The sequence below is a fragment of the Pseudopodoces humilis genome, chromosome 20 (genome assembly GCF_049639895.1).
Source record: "Pseudopodoces humilis isolate 2021_Gansu_Grassland_sample_001 chromosome 20, ASM4963989v1, whole genome shotgun sequence".
NCBI lineage: Eukaryota > Metazoa > Chordata > Aves > Passeriformes > Paridae > Pseudopodoces > Pseudopodoces humilis.
Window position 1 is genome coordinate 9,205,703 of NC_142219.1, and position 16,117 is coordinate 9,221,819.

Genomic DNA, 16,117 nt, shown 5'->3' on the forward strand with positions numbered 1-16,117 from the left:
AAAATGCTCCAGAATCAAGAGATAGGCATCAAAAATTGATAAGATTTAATACACAAGCAGTCTGTTTGGCTTCTGGATTTTGGGATGTACTTGGGTCACACTTTCAAGATTTTCCTTGCACAACAGCAAGGAAATTTGCTTTTTTAACTTCTTTCTTCTCTTGATGAGATCTGAGACTCATGTAATTACTGTTTCCTGGAGCTGGGGCATTTAAGTAAATATCCAATATCCAGAGATTTGTGTTAAAATCAGGAGTTGGCCATTCCATTTTATTTTACTTAAGAGAAGCCTCTATTCATGTACAAAACCTAGATAGCCATGGAAAGAGAATTATCATTGGTGTTTTTTAGTTCTACTAATAGCTTGTTGTTCTGCTAATAGCAGTTGAATTTTTGTTTTCCTGTGAGAATTTATTCTACTGGAAAAAATTTGGAACATAGCAAAATGTTTCTTTTTGGAGAAGCTGAAAAGCTTCCTCTTGACTTATTTCTGCCTTCCATTATAGTACACATTATTTATAGTATAAGGGATGAAAGAGCCGAGCTCCATTTGAAATGCTCAAGTGGAAATTAGATAGTTCTTAATAAAAAGAAGGATTTGGGGGAGGGGGGTTGCAACAAACTTTTTTCATTAGTTTTCATCTCCCCCAAAGTCTGAGGGTTTGGGCTTTTCATGCCAATTACTTGAAATGTGGATATCTCAGAAATTTTTGCTGTACATTCAACTTTTGACCAGCCTTTTCTATTATTTCAGATGCAGATTATAATAGAAACACAATGATACAATTTGTTTAGTTGTAAAGATATTCCTTGTTTTCTTGTCCTCTGCTTTTCAATTTTATTGGCGACCCATTTCAAAAGCAATTGTTGCAGGCCAATACCTTGATGCAACATTAATAAGAACAAAGAGGCTTAAATTATGGAAATAGCTGTCTATGTGACACATTAGTAGTTTTACTCTCCATTTGGCAGATCTATTGTGGATAAAATTGTGTGTGAAGGGATGAAAGGGAAGAAACTTGGATAAGAGTGGTAGGATCTGCTCCAGAATAATGAAGAAGACAAACCCACGCAGAGATTTATTTTATTTGCTTTTGGCAATTAGCATTAGCAATACTGTCTCTGAGAAGCTGAAACTGCCACAGATAATAATGGGATTGCTTTTGAGATGGTTTACCCAGCTCTCATAACCAGGGATCAAATTTGTGAGGGCTGTGGGGACTCAGCACCACCTCTGGAGGTGCTCTCATATGTGCTGCTAGGCACACAAACTTTTAGGCATCCGACGTAAGGAGCCCAGGGTAAGAAAAGTTGGCTTTAGAGCTGCCAGGTGAAAGCAGCCTTGCTCTGGCTGTTCCATCCCTGCTGCTCATTCTCACCACCCTCACAGGGAAGGATCCCATCTCTCCCTGCCCTCTGGCAGTGGAAGCCATTCCCTGTGTCCTGTCCCTCCATCCCTTGTCCCCAGTCCCTCTTCAGCTCTCCTGGAGCCCATTTAGGCCCTGGAGGGGGCTCTGAGGTGTCCCCAGAGCCTTCTCTTTTCCAGGTGAGCACCCCCAGCTCTCCCAGCCTGGCTCCAGAGCAGAGGGGCTCCAGCCCTTAGAGCATCTCTGTGGCCTCCTCTGGACTCACTCCAGCAGCTCCAGATGGTTTGTCCTGTGTTTGTCCTAAATACCTGTGGCTGTGTACAGCAAACTGTCCATTTACACCAAGGTTTCACATAAACATCAAGGCTTTGGTGTATTTGTTACCTGTCAGCTGAGACGTGGCAGCTCAAACCCCTTGGGCTGTGCTGGTCCATCTCCTTCACCCAAGTACATGATTCTCTCTGCTTCTGGCTTTGATCTGGGAGGGAGAACTGCTTCTGGTTTTCCTGAATGTCAGAAAAGTCCTTCTCTGATGTAAATCCCCAGGCAGTCAGCGAGCTGCCCTGACTTGACATAATGCAAATGACATAAGAGATGGGTCTGAGAGGTAGAAGTAGTGCAGTGGCTGGTGTTTGGCCAGTGTGGCTGCTGTGAGCTGGCCTCAGATCAGCCTGTGGCAGCTGTGGTGAAAACCCCCGACACCGGGATGCTCACAAGGCATTTCATGCATTTCCAGGGCCTTGCCAGCTGTCACAGTCCTGGTGACAACTTCAGCAAGTATTTCTCAGTGCTTCTTCAGGTGAAAGCAGTGAGGGGCAGAAGGTCAGTGGTGCCCTGAGCCACAGGACAGGCTGGGGAAGGAACCAGAGCCGTGGGTTTCCCATCCCCACGGCAGCTCCTAAAAACGCTGCCCTGAAAGGCTGCCAAGGCAGCAGAGCCAGGAGGTGTCTCGATCCCCTGGGCCAAAACACAACCTGTTGGCCGACTTCAGAGCAGGAAACTCGGGGTGCAGGTTTGAGCTTGCTCCGTGGTGAAGTGCCACCAGCCAGCTCCTCATGGCACTGGTGACAGAGAACCCCCAGGCTGTCACATCGTCACCGAGGGCTCCTGGCGGCGGCGTACACGGCAGAAGCTGTGTCACCCATGCCTGGGAAGGTGCCTGTGTGGGAGTGTTGAGCAAGATCCTTAAGCTCAAGGGAACGTGAAATCCTTCCCCTTCCTGTCTGTACTCTTTTTGTGTGTCTGGGAAGGAGAAGGGAGCTCGTGCTGTCTCCATCCTCTCCCTCCTCGGGAAGGTTCGGGGAGCTGGGAGCCTGGGACTCGCGCACCCCATTCTGTCGCAACGTCCCAGCATCAACACCCTCTGATCTATGGTATCCTGAGAGTTTGCAGCTCTTGTGTGGAGATGGAGTATGAATAAGGGCCCCCCAGTGTATTGGGAATTGGGCCTGTGGGTCTCCCGTGTCAAGTGAGTCATAATGTATTAGATCCGAGGACTTCCCCCACGGGTGTTTAGTCTCAACAAACCCAGCTAATTCAGATTTAACTTAGCTCTTAATATGCTACATTGCTGAGTCTTCTAATTAATGCCACATGTTGCAGTCAGCTGTCATACTGAATAAATGTTTACAAAGCTATTAATGTACTGTATTTGTAAACCAGACCAGCTCCTTTTTGGAAATCATGTGGTATGTGTTTTCCCCTCAAAGATGAAAAAAGATTTTTAGCAATAACAGATACTTTATTTTTGCAGCAACAGCCACTTCCCAGGAATTCATTACTAACTTTCTTGGGCCACAGCCATTATCCCAGGGAAGGAGGTGGGGAAAAGTGCCATCTTTTAAACAGAGATGCTGAGCTGAGCCCTCTTGCCATGGTGGGATGAGGAGCTGCTAGGGATCTGAGATCCCAAAGCTGGGAGGAGGCAGAGTCCGTGCGTGTGCTGGTGTCTGTCCAGTCCCCAGCTGCTGCAATCCCTCCCCTCCACTGCCACGTGAGCGGGGACACCCGGCCACAGCTGAGGGAACTGGGACACAGCCGTGCCGTCAAGCAGCCTGCAGGCCAGCTGCCTTCTGCTCTGGGGCCCTCACAGGGCTGGGGACATGGGCTGGGGACATGGGCTGGGGACATGGGCTGGGGACATGGGCTGGGGACACGGGCTGGGGACATGGGTTGGCCACCACCATCCCCACGTGGCCAGCACTTTCCTGCCACGGTGACCGGGTGACTGGAGCAGTGGGATCCTGGGGGTGGGAGCTCCAACCTTATCCTCAGAGCCACTCCCCAGCAGCCCGCTCTGCACAAATTTATGTTTTCTGTTTTCTGAGTTTGTTTGGTCATGTCTTTAATTCCCTCCTGGGGCTCCAGGGAAACAGCTTTCTTCTGCTGGGATTCCTGCACTCCTGTTTCATCTCTAAGCAGCTGCAGAGACCATAGGATATGCCAAAGGACTTTTGAAAGCTTAGGGAGGGTGAGGCTGGGATCTGTGCTCCACCAGCTCCTGTGTCCCACTAGCCAAAGCATCTAGCTAAGGGATTTGGGGATGCTGTCCTCTCTGAAGTCCATGACCCTCACAGAGCCCATTGAGAACAGTTTCACTCCAGCAATAACTAAGTAAATGAAAATGGGTGTTTCTCTGCTTTTAACCAGGTGAAATTTAGGCTAACACTATTTTGGAAGAATTAATAGAGAAGCCTGTACAGGTAAAGAGAGGCAGAGCAGTTAAGTGATCTCACTGGTAGGGCTCAGCCCTTTGCCCTCTTGCTCCACTGGCTCTGACTGACTTCTCCAACACAGGGATTAGCTCCAGATCCAGACATCTAAGCAGGACAAATCCAACCTTCTCCTAGTCATAATGCCTTGGTGAGAAACTCAGTCCACTGTCAGTGGAATGAGTCTAGAAAAAATATTCTTACTTAGGGACTTTATTAATTCTTTTCTCTCTGTATGCCCTGTAGCCCTCTAATGGTGCTGTGCCTGCATGTGTTGTGTTTTCCACCCAAAAGGGAAGAGAAGGTCATTTCACCTGGAAAAGGTTTGAGTACTTTATCAGGGAATGATGCTGCATAAGTTAAGGACTGCACCTTACAGCTGTCCTGTTTTATTTAGTGCCTATTTGTGGCTAAATGTGGCTGAGGGAGTGGGGGATCTTTGGTTCCCTGGTGCTGGAAGCAGGTGGAAGGTCCTGCTGCACCACAGAGCCTTGTGCTCCATGAGGCACTGAAGGTGCCAACAGAAATCACCAGATAGCAAGACTAAATATCCCTCCCTGGAAGAACTACCCTAAAAAATTCCTTTTGCACTTTGCAAGGTAGCCTACAGGCATCTCTGTGGAGGTGCCTTTCATCCTCCCACATCCCCTCGGACAGTATCTCCAGTCCTTGGGGATTTTCTCCTTACGTGATGCTTGTCTCCCCACTGCAGTGTGATTTCTGTTCTGTTCATCCCATGAGCTCTCCCAGAGCTGAGGGCTGTGTCTGCAGGGGGTCACATGGAGTGCAGCAATGTGCCACTGTCCCAGTGCCTCGGCCAGCTGGGATGGGGGACCTGCTGCTGCCCTCCCTGCCTGGGCTGGAAAGGAAAGAGCATTTGGGGTGGGAGGTGGAGCATCTCCATGGCTGGGGCCATGGCCAGGCTGTGGGTCACTCCTGCCTGCCAGGACCTTCCAGGACCTTCCAGTCAGTTCAGACTCAGCTCCAGCTTGTGTGCAGTGAACCAAGAACTGAGACATTTTTGGTGTTGCCTCTCCCTAGGATCAATTCTCCTGCTAATGGAGTCAACACTGTGTGCCTGGGTGTTACCTGCTACCTCCCAGCTTGGTGAACCCCCAGGAGAGGCCTCCAGGAGCTGCTGGTGACTGGTGGGGCACAGTCACCTCTCAGAGCCACACACATGCAGGGAGAAGGAAGTAAGGCAAGCTAAGCTGGATTTTCATTTAGGATAATGGTTTCAATGCAGGATCCCTTCAGGACCATGTTTTGAGGGGCTGCTGCAAGCTGCAAACCTTAAAACATCCTGCCCTCCCTGCTGAAGCTGAGCACACACCTGCCCTTGCTGTGGAGCTGCCTCTTCCATGTCTTTAACCCCGTTTTTCCCAGCCTGCATCACCAGTGCAAAGCGTGCTCGTGATGTTAAACTTCCCTCATTAGGCTGAACATTCCTCTTTTTAACCTCTTTAACCTGCAGCATTCCCTTTGGGAGGACCCTGTCTCCATACTTCTCAACTGCTCTTAATTAGATTGGGCATTTCTTGCCTCCACTGTATATTTACAATTTAGGAACAGGAAAAAATACAGCCTGCACTTAAGGGCTTTCTTCCCTTCGCTCGCTTCCCGTGCTTGATATGTTGGACAGCAGGAGGTGGAAATTTTAAAGCCCAGAGGAGCAGAACTTGTCTGGGAGGACAATCCAAGGCGGTTTAGGTCATTCTTTAGGCAGGACTGATTTCATATCTTGATGGATTTTTACATCAGTTCTCACTTTTTTTATTTCCATCGCCCTGTGTGCGCATGTCCCTGTGTGCACACACACACACACACACACACACACACACCCCTATTGTCTGTCGTCTGCTCTTCTCCTGCCATCAGCCTTTTATTATTGTTGATGTCTTTTCATTCCTGATGCCAAACTTGATTTGGAGATCGCAGTACTGAGGGTTTCATTTGAAGCACTGTAGATGGAAAACTGAAGTCCTAAGTGACTGGAGCCCTCGGCCAATCTAATTGTTATTGACATTTGTGTCTGATTGTTCATCAAGGGGGATTTGACTTGCAGGCCAAATCATTCTATTACCGGGGTTCCTTTCAACCTTTCCTCTAACATAAAAATACACCCCCACCCCAGTCAGCAGCAGCAGAATCAATGGCAATATCTGGAGATGTGGGAGGGGGGAGTGAAGCTGGAGGAGATCATGTATGTCCCGTTTGAAATGTGCGAGCAAAAGATCCGAGAGCCGGCGGTGTTGCCTTACAGGGGGAAAAAGGATCTCATTAACAGACTACCGTTTTCATGGCAAGGTGAAGGAGGCAGAGGAAGGAGGGGCTGGCAGGGCTAATTATATTAAGGTCATTTCACCTGTCAAAACTTTCCCTTTAGTGGTGTCCCTGGTGCCCTGGGATAACATCCAGATTTGTCCTGAATGGTGTCTCTGTTCCTGCTTAGGAGCCTTGACTGGTGGGTCGTGAAGCGAGCTGCATGAAAGGAGCCCTGAAGGCACCCTTTTGCCTTCTTTTCACCTCCTGCTCTCCTTTGATTTTGCTTTTCCCCCCTCTTGAGTTTCAGGGTGGGTAATGACGAAGCCCTGCTGTGCCGCTTGCCCGGAGTCGCGCTTTCCCCGGGAAGCACCGAGGCAGCTGGCACAGCAAATGCTCCTGTGCAGCCAGGTTCCTGTCTCCCTGCATTTCCAGCCCTCTTACACCCTGCTGCAATGCCAAATTATCCCCCTGGAAAGCTCTCCTCTGGAGCAGGGAGGGATGGAGTGAGGCTGATTTTGCTCATTAGACTAATGGTGGAAACCGGAATGATGACAGAACCAAGGGAAATATTCTGTTTATTCATTTGAAAGAGGCAGGGGTGAGGGGGTGGCTGGTAAACCAGAGCATCCTCATCCTGGTGATGAACCCTAGAATTACCTACCCTCCTTCAGGGGATTGTTCCAAGCCATTAAGTTATTTCATTTTCTAGGAGTTTGGGGGATGGACAATTTCTGCAGTTAATCTTTCTCTCAAGGTAGGTGAAGCCATGCAGATGGCCTCACTTTGCTAACATTAGCAGGTAGAAGTAATTTGGGGAAGGAGGCAATGGGAGGAACACAATAGGGTTCATTCAGGATCACACAGGTTTTACATGTCGCCACAGAAACAGCCGAAGTTTCAGAGATCAAAGACTTCTCCACCAAAAGTTGCTACCTCAATGTGTTGGTAGCTTGAGAGAGAACTGAGGACAAGGAGGAAGTGAACCTAATTCCCCTGGCCTTTGGCAAATAGCTCAGTGAGTCAGATTTATCCTGCTGAAGTTGCATTGTTGGGGTTTGAGAGATGGATTTGGCTTAACATGGCCTGCCTTTGGGAGATGCTCAGGAGCAGCGGTGAGTCATGAACAGTTGTGATGTGCAGTAGGATTCGATGAGTTTCCCTAAATCAGGACATACTTGGATCCTGGGATTGGCTTTCAAGTAGGAGAATAAGCAGAACCACGTAGTTGCTAATAGTACGTAATTACTACTACTTTTTAATTAATTATTTCCTTTGAGAGACAAACAAGAAGTGTTGAGCTGTGGATGCAGAGTGGAAGTGCCTGGTGAGTGGTGTCATTAAGGTTGAGCTGTTGGACATCTGCATTTTGCTCCACTGAAAGAGTTAAACAGCCCCTAGTGTTAAAAAGGATTCTTGAGGGCAAAACCCTGCAGTTTGTAGTTCTGAGAGTGCCAGGGGAATTGCTCAAACTGAGATGTGTGTAACTGTGTGTAACTATCTGTCACACCAACCTCTGCCACTCCAGGCTCTTCACATCATTTCCAACATATGAGAAACCATGATAGCAGCCTGTCCTCTGTGTCTGTCTGACTGTTTGGCCCAGTGCTGCTCTTCTACCCTCCTGTCTCACAAGCTAGCTTAATTCAGCAGCGATATCACTGGCCAGGGTCATCTCTGACTCTCTGATTACTTTATTTGTTTTTGCTGAAGCCTTTTGGGAGGTAGTTCTCAATAAATGCCACTTTCTTCTTTCTGGAGGTAGGCAGGGGTGTAAAGGTACCATATGATGCTTTGGCTCTAAATAAGAAGGAAAAATACCCAAATAAGGAGAGTGCTGTGCATCCTTACTCCTTGAGGATGTGAATCTCCCCTTGGGACCAGACTGAGTTGCAATTTAAAGTCTTCCAGACCTAGAAAAAAACTGGTTTCATGGTAGTACCATTTGTAATTTGGGCCTTGAGGAGGATGAATGAACAAGTGTAAATGCTATTGCTCTTTCAGGAAAGGACAAGCCAGAGTTCTGATCATATCAAGAGTGATGGGAAGCAAAAATATGTGCTGGGGCTGGCACTTGAGTATCCACCCTGAGTCTCACTCCTGCCAGGTGTTCCTGCCGTGGCTCCCAAGGCAGCGATGCTTCCAGTGCAGTAACCTGAATCATTCTAAAGAGCAAAAGCAGAGACAAAGCACCGCTTTGTCGGCAGCTGAGGTTGAATAAGAAGACCTTTGGGAGCCCCACCACTTCTCTCTTTAATCTGATCAGCAAGCAGCATTCTTGTAATTCCCTCCAGGTCACTCTGAATTCCTGCAGTTTCTCAGCCAGGTTGAAGCCTTCCCCTCTGATATTAAATAATCTGCAGGCTTAGAGAAAACAACAGAGCAGGAGCAAGGCAAGGCTGTTTATATCAGAAACCAACAGGAAGCTGCTGGCACCTTCTCCCCACATCTCTGAGACTCAGGAATCTAAACCTTACCTTGCACTGTGCTCTCTGCTTTTAAAACACTTTGCAAGGTCATTCTGAGAGGATGTGTTGTTTTTGTTATAAATCACTGCCCTTATGTTGTATCTGTAAGCTTCAGTTGTTCCTGGCTTAATTCAGGTGAAGAAGCAGCTTCAGTGGTAACCCAGAGACGTGGAACTGCTCCTAAAGCTCATGAAAACAAGGTTGGCTTGGTTCAAATCTCACCTCTGTTGCATTTTAGGGGCACAGTGGAGCCCACAGACACTGAATGAGGCAGGAAGATGAACCAAAATAATTAAAACTACTTTTTTTTCTGTGGGAAATAGTGATGTTGCCAGAATTCCTCATTCCAGCTGCCCTAGGAAAGCGTTTCATTCACTTCAGTGACTGCTAATTCCAGCTTAGTGTTGAACTCTAAAGATTTTAAGTGATGCTGGAGAGATGAGACTATTTTGAGAAGTGAAGTGTTATTGTTTTTCTGAGGACTTGATTTAGAAAAGGAACAAGTTTTCTTCCACAATTTACAAAAAAAAAATATTTCTACCATGGAAATGCATAGCCTGAAGACTCAAATGACATTAGGTCACTGCTTTCTTTTATCAATAACTTTGAAGTCTTGTTCCAGTTTTCTAATTTAGATTCTTGTGATAAGAGGTTCTCAGTGAGCCTGGGCAAAAGCCAAGGCCCCTCCTGCTAATAATGTGTTGGGAACACAAGTACCAGTAGCAGTTTCAGTTCTGAGGATGGGCCAGGTCTTAAAAGTGGCTGTGGGGACTCTGCAGAGACAAACCCTGAGACTTAGGACTGTTTTACATTTCAGCCAGCTCTTGGACACAAGGGCATGAGCCATGTGCTGGGTTTGATCTTTAAAAGCATCATGCTGGTGCTGCATTCCTGGGCTCTGCTGTGCTGGACTGATACATGAGGTGGATTTCACTGACTTGCTCTTTAAGCTCCCCCTTGGTCTTATCTGTTCACAAAAACTTGTGAAAGTTTCAAATAATAAGATGGAGAATTAAATGAGCAGCTTGCAGCACAGCTTATTTTTGAGCAGGTGCTCTTGGGGATGAGCCAGCCCTGGGCAGAGCCCATCCTAGTCCGAATGACATGGAGATGTGTGGAAGGAATGGGGAATGAAACATTTCTAGAGTGGACAGTGGCTGAGTCCAATCCTTCCTGCCACCTGAAAGCTTGCAGTCCTGGAGAAGGTGGGAAGGTACAAAGGCTACCTGTCCCCAGGAGTTACCTTCTCCTCTGTGTAGTGTTGGGGGATGCTCATGGACACTACAGAAGAGTTTGAAAAAGCTTTCCTTGCTCCAAGACCTAAGGCAGCTGGCAGCTGAGCACAGCACATCCACAGTTTGCTGGGTGTTTGAGCAAGAAGGAAAAATGGGATCCTTGTGTCCAGGGCAGCACCCTCCAGGACAGGTCAGTGCAGGGGCGCTGAGCACTCAGGCCTGCCTGAGGAACGACAGTGCTGGACGTTTGTGCTGGAGCTGTGGCTCTGGGAGCAGGGGGATCATCAGATCTGTGCTGAGCCGTGTGTGCAGGACCCGAGCCCCAAGAGCTCCAGCTCATTCTGTAATTAATTAGTGATTCCTGACAGGCAGCTCCAGCCCGCTGACAATAACAAGATTGCAGGAGCCGCCTCCGCGCCCTCACCACTCTCATTACAGTAACTGGAATCCCCTGCAACAGAGACAAGGGCTGCTGGCAGGCAGGATAAACCTCCTGCTCTCCTTGGTTTGGGTCTGTTTCCCTGTGGAATTGGCCCTTGGGTGTTTCCCCCACCCTCAGTGGCTCCTTGCCCCAGGGCACTGCCCCAAAGGCCTCGGCAGTGCCAACAGCTCACGCCCTTTGCCCATCCAACCCACTCACCAGCTGGGACGGGAATTCCGTGGGAATTCTCCACAATGCCCTCTGTAGGCTCCAGATGAACAGAGCACACACTTCCCAGGGCCAGGGGAAGCGGGAATGGGCCAGGGCTGCAGCAGGACACTGCCTGGGAGCTGGAGTAGCCCTGGGAGGAGCTGGCTGTGGTTCCCTGGGTGTATCCCGGTGTATCCCGGCAGCGCTCCTGGCTGTGCCGGCTGTCCCGGAGAGCTCTGCAGCGAGGAGGTAAGCTGGGAGCTGTGCTAGCGTGTTTGGTGTCTCACACGGGGGTGCTTTCACACTTAGAATGGTTTTAATTATTTGTTGGAAGATTTTGAGAGCTCCCAGGATAATGGAGAGGCCTCAGTCAGTGTTTCCTAGCTGAAGGCATCCATGGATGTGCGTTCCTCGCCTTACTCACAGCCCAACCTTGCATCAAGAGTGGGGCCTGTGCCAAGTGCCTGGGTGGTTCCTTGGTGGCTCTGGTCGTGGGTCTCAATGGTTGGCAGCTCCAGGCATGTTGGAGTTTGCACCAAGCTCTACGGAATTTGTAGAGAAGTGCCTGTTTCTCCTAAAGTATCGCTTATTATTTTGCCTTGCAACAGTGCAGTACACGTGACCATGCAGAGATAAAACCTCATCTGTGGGAACAGCAAAGAGACTCGGAATAAAGGGCTTCAGCTGCAGAGGTGAGTTGTGGCTGTAGCTTCAACCCTGTACTCCTGTCCCTTGTTACACTGTGCAATTCCTAATGTTCAGGATACCCTTTAGTAGTGATATTTGAGCAAGACAAGACTCTCCCCATTTTTTTTCCTGGAAGAAAGTATCAACAGATGCTGCTGACTAACTGAACTCACACTTCCAAGCAGAAAAAAATCAAAGGAACAGGTTCCCTTTCCTACTTGGCCTCAGAGTTCATCTCATCTGGGTGAACTGTGTAAGGAACTAGTCCAGAATTTTTTATGTAGGTTTTATAAAGTATTTAAGGTGAGAGGAAGGATCCCAAATGAGTGATCTGGGGAGTAAAAGCTCCCACTGAGCTCAACTCCAACATGTGTGTTCCCACAGCGCTGAATTGCCCAGCATCACTGCTCATCACCCGGGAATCTCCCTGCAAGGCTTTGGAGCTCGGCTCTGAGCTCCAGCTCTGTCCCTGTGACCCACAGCACGTTGCTGGAGACCCCACACACCTTCCCCTCCGTGCTGGGATGCCGCAGGCTGGGCGGGCACGGAGGAGTGAGCAGGGACAGTCGGGTACAGCGCGAAGGGAGAGCACAATAGAGCAGGGCCAGATGTTCCCACATCAGTGGGGAAGCAGAGTGGCCAAGAGCTGTCACCAGGACAAACAGAACTCTGATGGATCTGTCCAGCCCTGTCCCCTGCTCTCTGCAGCTGCCTTCCCACCCTCAAACCATCCCTCCCATGGGCTCTTCCACCCATTCCTTACATCCTCTGCAAGGCACTGACAGAGTTGTAACAGGGCTAACATTTCTCCAGACGCTGCTGATCACTGCAGGGGGCTGTTTCCATCTCTCTCCAGTACCTGGGGATATTTTATGGGGAAGAGGTGAAGAGGCTCACAGTGTTGAGTGGCTGGGAGAGCACATGGACACAACCGATGCGCTTCACTTCTCTTTCCTCTCACCCACCCCACAAATCCCATCCCCGTGTGGTTCTTCATCAAAGCTCACATGATGTGATCTGATACTCGCCTGTCCTCGGGGAAAGAAAAAGCACTGAGTGATTCCTTTTGTTTTAAGCTGTGTAATTGGTAAGGAAAACATATCCTCTTCTAGTGGCTTTTCTTTTATTGTCATGTTTAGGAAGTTTTCTTGCATGTCATAACATTTTGTCTGTTTTTACTGAAATCCTTCCATGAAGGAATGATTGTTTGCACAAACAGACTGACATGTTGATACAGGCTGACAACTGCATGGCTAAGACCAAAATAAAATGTAAAGTAAACACATTTGCATAAGTTTATAATATGACCCAGTTCTTACGAAGCAGAGGAAATGGGGAGATGTGAATCTAAGCAGCTTATCTTGCATCTCCCCTTTCTCCTGTGCCCCTCATTCTTAACCTCTGCTCCATGAGTGCCATGGGAGAGTTGTCTGATTTTTCCGTTCAGATTTGAAACAACAGGTCACTCTTGTAGTTCACTTGTGGTTTTATTTGGCTCAGGAGGGAGGGTATGGAGGAGGAAGCATTCCTGGTTTTCCCCTCATATGAAACTGGTTGGTCTTTTCATCCTTTTTCTTCTCAGTTACACTTTAAAAGGCTTCTGTCAGTGTATTTTCCATCACTTTGAAATTGCATTGACATGCTGCTGTTTTGTCATAACTGTAGCATCACAAAATGCTGATTTGGTAGTATCTATTTTTGATCTGCTTGTGGCATGATTTCCTTAAGGATTGTGAGATCAGTTCCTCTTTTTCCAGATGAGAAAACCAGAGCGTAGAGCAGTGATTTCCTTTTGGACTCAGATCACTGCTGTCCTGGCTGAGTGAAGTGAGATTTGTTAGTTCTCAGCTGCCTGGAAATGATACAGCTCCCTTGTTGATGTGTGTGACTGGAAACAAGCCCTTGCCCAGACACCCAGGAGTTCATCCAGAAGTTTGTGGCATCAGTCAGGTCTAAGTTGTTGGTTGGCTTTCACAGAACAATTCCCAAAAGCTATGAATCCTAAAAATGCCTTCTGAAGGGCCTCCTCTGAATCTGGCTGTACCAGAGGGAGCCAAAGGGCCCTTATTCCTAAAACTGCAATTAATCCATGCTGCACAGTTGAAGAGAAGGAATGAGGGAGGTCTTGGAAATGTTAAGTGCTTGGGACAGAAAGATGCTTAAACCTGACTGTCACAATGACAAAGATGGACTCCAGCTCCATCAAAGGACATTTCTTTGACTTGCACGATTTCTGCCTGCAATTTAGCATCTCTGTTGGGTTTCCTGCAGTAACTGAAGGAAGAGGAACTTCTAAATTCAACTCTCAATCTCGGAACCTTAGAGGTCCCTCAGCCCCCTGCAAGCCTCTCCCCTCTGATGTTCATGGCCCCACTCGTTGTTGGTAGTAGAGGGGCAGAGTTAACTTTTCTATCAGCTTTGAACAGAGACACTTTGGTTTTGATTAGAGGAGCCCATTGGTGCCAAACGATCTGACTAACAGAGCCCCGTGTGAGCAATCCTCGCTGTGGACGGAACACAATAATAGTTTCCAAAGTTCTTGAAGGGAGCTCAAAGCCCTGGTCTCCCAGAGCATGAGCAATTCAGATGCACCGTCATTCCGTGTGTGAATTTCTGAGAGGGAGTGGGATTTAGAGAAATATTTATTTCTGGGTTTCCTTTTGCCTATTTTGGGTAGTTTCTAGGTTGGCGAGTTGTCGTCCATGCCTCGCTTGGATAGTCATTATTTTAGGAACTGACATTCAGTCCTTGGAGCTGTGAGGTCTCACAGTGACCCTCATGTCACCATCCTTGGGGGGTCCCAGCTCTCCATCCCCATGGCTTGCTCAGCTGAGCTCCCTCTGGAGCTCCAGAGCTGATAGGGAGTGCAGCTGTTTTCCTGCTGGCCCCTCTGGTCTGAGATCCAAAGGAACTGGAGGCTCAGAGCTCTGTTCGTCACCATCTGACCCCCTTGTCCTCTGGGAGGACTTTGCCAATGACATTGCAGATGAGGAGAGTGGCACAAGGGTGCTTTGTCATGGCAACATCAGCCTGGAATAACAGTGGGGAACATTATTTAGGGTTTTTTTCCTATGTTGTTGCACATGCTAGTAAGAGTCTAACAGGAAAAATATGTGTTTATGAAAATCCTAGACACGGTGTCCCCACAGCCAGACCCTTCACATGTCTTTATTTTGTTGGATTTTGGATGTTCCTTCCTCTTGACAGGAATTGCGTGCTCAACCTTAAAAAGTGTCAAGATATTGAAGATTTATAAGCTGTAATCTTGATTTCCAAGGGGCAGCAATGGGACTGTGATATCCAAATTATCCATGAAATATTCTGGTGCCATGGCTAGTGCTGGATCCTTTAAAGGGTGAGGTCTGGGTAAATATCCTAGAAGAGTTAGAACAAAAATACTGTTTGCAGGAGAAAGAAGACCTGGGAAGGGGTTGAGTGATGCTTGTATTTTGTCATTCTGGGTATTTTTCTGACACACATCCACTTTAGGACACTGGTATTAAGCTCTGATACCATGTTGCAGGTTTTGTGGCTTTCACAGTTTTCTCACAGTGAAAAGAAAGAGCTGAGAAGAGCTTTGGTGTATGTGGGAAAAATGTGGCAGGGATGGCTGGAACTGAGTCTGTGAGCACACAGCAGATGTTCCTATGGCCAGGATACCCCAGGAGAGGCAGAGCTGAATGTGGCCCAGGGGATTTTTAGCTGTGCTCTCCCAGACTGACAGTGAAGCTTCATCTTAATTGAGGGAACCTGGCTGAGAGCTGAGGGTGTTCACCTGGAGAAGAGAATCCAGGGAGATCTCAGAGCCCCTTCCAAGGCCTAAAGGGTCTCCAGGAGAGCTGGAGAGAGACTTGGGACAAGGGATGGAGGGACAGGACACAGGAAATGGCTTCCATTGCCAGAGGGCAGGGAGAGATGGGATATTGGGAAGGAATTGTTCCATGTGAGGGGGGGAGGCCTTGGCACAGGGTGCCCAGAGAAGCTGGGGCTGCCCCTGGATCCCTGGAAGTGTCCAAGGCTGGGCTGGTCAGGGCTTGGAGCAGCCTGGGATAGTAGAAGGTGTCCCTGCCCATGGCAGGGGGTGGCACTGGATGGGCTCTAAAGTCCCTCCCAACCCAAATCATTCCATGATTCTCAGAAACTGGGAGGCCTGAATCTGTATTTGTGGGCTTTGAAGGTGATCTGGAGTGAAAGGGGAAAATGTCATGGCCAGAGCTGAACCAGTTTATGCAACCACCACATTCTCTCCCTGGCCTTGCTACAAGCTTTCTGAGAAACTATAGACCAGTCACATATTTCCCTCCTCTGCCCTGGTATTATTATTTGGGAATTAGAAATAATTAGCTGTTTTTTGCCTGTTGCATCTGTTCAGACCACAACTAACTGGAACTTGACTTTCCACTCTGTGGCCAGACACAAGAGCAAGACGTTAGTCTGAACGTTTGGCTTGTCTGATCATTTTCATAGCTAATGTATCAGATAAAACCGAGCACAGCAAGAACGTGTCTCGTTCCTGACTCTGCTCTAAAGGTTGGCTTGACAGTCGTGTATTTCTGCACCAGTGGAACTTTTTAAGCCAATGTAATTGTGCTGCTGCATACATGGGTGGGACTGATTTTGGACTGGAGATGTTAACGGCTCGAGCGTGGTGTAGGACTCCAAGAACAAAGGATGTGGAAGTTTGACTCCCAGATCACAAGTGGGAGATGATAAGGGCATTATTTGAGTCTTCTGGATAACATCTGATAAATATCAGA